Source organism: Phytophthora infestans, genomic scaffold, assembly GCF_000142945.1.
Source record: "Phytophthora infestans T30-4 supercont1.8 genomic scaffold, whole genome shotgun sequence".
In the NCBI taxonomy this organism is placed as follows: Eukaryota; Oomycota; class Peronosporomycetes; order Peronosporales; family Peronosporaceae; genus Phytophthora; species Phytophthora infestans.
The window spans coordinates 3,035,962-3,040,355 of NW_003303751.1; positions in this window are offsets into that span (position 1 = coordinate 3,035,962).

Genomic DNA, 4,394 nt, shown 5'->3' on the forward strand with positions numbered 1-4,394 from the left:
TGTGTTATCTTCAGATCCACCGGATATATGACGTAATCATCATGGTTACTCTATTATGGGTACACTCATCCGGATCCAGGTCGCTTGGATCCACCTCACTGTAATGGTACACTCGCCGTGGATCCGAGCTCTCCAATCATCCAACATCATCTCGCAACCGTCTGTGATCTCCGTTGTCCCACGAAAGTTCGAGATCCACTGTATCCCTCATCCCTATACCCTGGATCCAGGTCCCTCCAGGCGGGATCCTCCCTCCTTGGATACGAACTCAGAAGTATGGGATCCGGGGTGCCTCGCGGTGGATCTTGATTCTTCATTAGCCGTGGCTACTAGATCCACCGTCAGAGGGCACCGACCATCCTTCCTTCATAGGATCCACACTCGATCCACTCTTGTATAGTATATCCCATATCCATCTTAGTGAATCCAGGTAAGGGTGGATCCGAGGTAAGTCTTGGTGGATCTTGCCTTCTCGTACATCGCTCATATCAGATCCATCGTCATTCCATACGGGGTGCTGCTCGCCATGGCTAATCCACCACAGGCAACTTGCACCCGTGCCAAACAACCCAAATCCTCTATAATCACTTGAAATTGTCACTGATTCGGGATAGTGACCCCGCGTCAGGACCATTCTCTTATTTCTGAGAAAGCACTTCACCACAAAACAACGTCTTCTGCAAAGCTTGAACTACAGGACGAATCTTGAACGCTCGGTCATTGCTGCCACTCTGCAAGTTGTTGTCGCTGAACGGCAGATATTTGGCAATGTCGTGGAATCTGTCACGACTCATAAACTGGCCGAAAGTTCCACGAGAGAGTGCACCTTCAGCTCTTGTAACCCAATGACGGCTAAGACTTTCTCGGCGAGGCTCCAGCGCCCTTGCAACCATCAGCCCGATGAAGCGAACGATCTCGTGGGGTTGGATAGTGCTCTTACGAGCCAGCTTTCTCCGGTACTCATCCAGTGTGAGCACATGAGTTGACGGAACCGACTGTTGGCGATGCTGAGCGCGGGTACGCATATGCTGAGCCACGGCATCAATACTTTCTCGTCGATAGTTGTTAGTTTCCGCTGCGATCTTGCGCCAGAGCTCATTGGGTAGGAAGAAGTAAATTATCGCCAGGGGGTCTTCAGCATACGCAAGCGCGGCCCGTGTGGGGCCAGATGGACCATCGTAGAGAGGTGATGCATCGTGTTGAACGCGACCAGATTTTGCCTCCATGTACACATCCCATTCGTCCTCCTGGAGGCGATCCAAATCGTCAGCTGTAAGATCGAACTCAACGGGGACCTCGTCGGATTCTACTCCTGCATCATCTCCACTTTCATCACCATCAGCAGATACAAAGTCGTCATCGACAACGGCGTCGTTCTCATCTTGCAGGATCGACTCCTCATCTCCTTCAGCATCGGAATCAAGCGACAGTAACCAGTCTCCATCACCAATGTTGAAATCGTCTTCACCGCCGGCCTCAAAACGCCTATCACGCCTCAGAGCATCAAGCGAACCATCACCATCAAAGTCATCCAGAGTAACTCCACGTCGGCCTGCATTTACCACTCCAATCGGCGCCTCCGTTGCTGGCAATTCTAGATTGCGCGCAGCTTCTACCGGAATCTCCTGAACACCTTGCACAATACCATCCTGAACAGAGGCGGAATAATTCGGAACCTCCTGAACACTTTGCGCAGTATCATCCTGAACAGAGGCCGGATGATTCGGAACCTCCTGAACGGCTGTATCCGGATCAACTTCCGTAGTCTCCTGAATAGCACGGCCTGCATAACCCGAAAGATGTTCGTTAGTATTGTTCGAGAATCCATCAGATGTCGAACGTACTGCTGCGACGCCGCTTGGGTTTAGTGTTCGGTCCAGACGCCTTCCGCTTGACTTCCGCTCGTGTTGGGAGGATAACCGCTTGTGGCACTTGGTCATCGTCTTGCGAAGTAGCCTTCGCTGCACGCCTAGGCTTTCGCGGAGTAGGCTTGGCTGCTGCAGCCAAGGCAACACGGGGTGATGATGACTCGACGGACTCGATGAGGTAGTTTCAGGCACAACAGCAGCCGGTGGAGCGACTTCAGGCGCAGCGAGAGTCGGCGAGGTAGCCTCTGACGCAGCAGGGGTCGGGCGAACTTCTTCAGACGCAGCAGGGGGTTCCGTTTCAAACGCAAGCCAGCCTTTCTTCCGACAGTACCGCATCAAACTGTCGTTACCTGTACACAAAGCATATAAGACCTTGTCTCTCAGCTTACAGCTCACAGCTACGTACCGAGGAAGTAGTCAACACCCTCTGTTCCGGAAAGACTCCCTCCCGGCGGCACATATCTGCCGTGATTGCTCAGCCCCCGCGACGTGCGATACTTCCAGCCTTTCTTGGTGAGCTCCTTCCAGATCTAGGAGATGGATTTCTCTGTCGCGGTAGTGAAGGACGGCATGTCCAGAATGCAGGTATCTTCTCCGGCGCAGATCTCGAAATGAAAGGCAGGGAGCCTCCCGTCGATTCTTATATCTGTAATCCTATACATTTCCCGAAATTTCCATGTCTCACCGCCCAGACTCGCTACAGTTGACCCGGTAAAGTTTATCAAATACAAATCTCTATATGCGGGTTTTGACACCGCCAGGCTTGTTGCGGACAATGCGGAATACTTTCACTCCTGAAACTAAATTCCGGATAATCCGTTATGGTCGGACTAAAAGGGTTAATACGTGTTCTTGTGAATATCTTGCCGATCACAATCAATAACACAGAGCGAGAAGAAGGATTATTTTCAAGCGAACAACATTCAGAATTTAAGCTATCTGGAAATATGGGCTGGTCCAAATATCAGTGACGTAGACTCCTGGTCCCAAGTGCTCTTGTAACAGCTGAGTTTCTCCAGACGTGATTTCATTGAATTTGAGTTCGTAGCAGCTAAGTCGGTTATCTGCACTCCAGACATGATTACAACCTATTCACAGTCATTCTGCTAGATCAGATTATAAAATAGAGTTATGTGGGGTCATCAGCTAGATTTAATGTTAGTTTCAAGCACGAGCTATCTCATTCTAAGCACTTACAATATGCATCCGTGATTAAAATCGGGCGAACACTCGTGCACTGACGACTTCAGCGGCATCGAAGAAATGACATGGGCCAGAAAAATGGGTAGTAAAAATGCTCCCGACTCACCTTCGCATTTTATCTCCCAGTAAAAAAAACGAATATTCACACTTTTAATTTCTCAATTTAAAATGAAAATTGCACCGCACAATTAGACTCGAACTTAGAGAGCAGGTGGGTGCTTACTATTATAAAAATAAAGGACGTACATGTAGAGAATCATTAGGCATGTCCGTAGGGGGTACTGCGCTTAGAAAAAGTGCAAAACATCCTTTTTGAAGTTTTCAAAAATACACCTTGAAAATGAAGCAGGAAAGACCTATCGTAGTGGGTGTAGGTTATTACTAGATATTTCCTGAAAAAAGGTGCCCAATTTTGATGCACATACAAAAATCACTACAATCGCCACCCCCCCTTTTTTCAAGTTTTCAGGATTCCCTTTTTTCGGTCAAAGGAGCTCATTATAAAACAAACATGTGGACATGCCTGAGAACCATTAGGTCAGACTAACATGATTTCGTAAATTTCATTTTCTTTATACTGTAATTTAAACAAACGATTCCAAATCCCTTTTAGGTATTGGTACTGTACCTTTGCCGGGAATAAACTAACAGCTGAATGGATTACATGTAATACATTCAGCTACTTGACTTAAGTATTATTAACACTTCTATATTTTGTATCAAAAATGGTTTTCAAAATCTATTTATTTATGCCAGCACCAAATTGACTGTTCATCAATTTTAGACATGGTCCCATTTTTAATCGGGCCCGTATTTAAAATCAATGACAGTAATACTATTAAGCAGTATCGTACCAAATCAAAAAAAATATTTTCACAAGTCTGAAAAGCAATCAAGAATTCTGTATTGCCACTTTAGAATGTACTTGTAGTGGAACATGTGGATTTTTTTTCGCTTTGTTTTATTAATGTCAACACATACATAGCAGAAAGATTGAGTAATATTTTTAAATAATATTTATATGGGCAATGGTCCTCGTCAACTCTCCATACAAACCAAAGCATAAATATCGCCATCTACCATGGCTTCGAAACAGTAAGAGTGCTTAAGGTGTTATGGTAAAAAAATATTCCATCGTTGTGGTTTGTATATTTTCTAACGTGACCCGATTGAAATTGGTTTCTCGTTAAAAATACAGAGCAATCCGGAGGAGAGCTATTTGTATGCTTTAGGGGATCAAAAGTAACTGATGCTTTTATTTAATCAATTGAATTTGCAAGAATTTATTATAATAGATCAGCATTCAAAGCCCGGTCGGTCGTA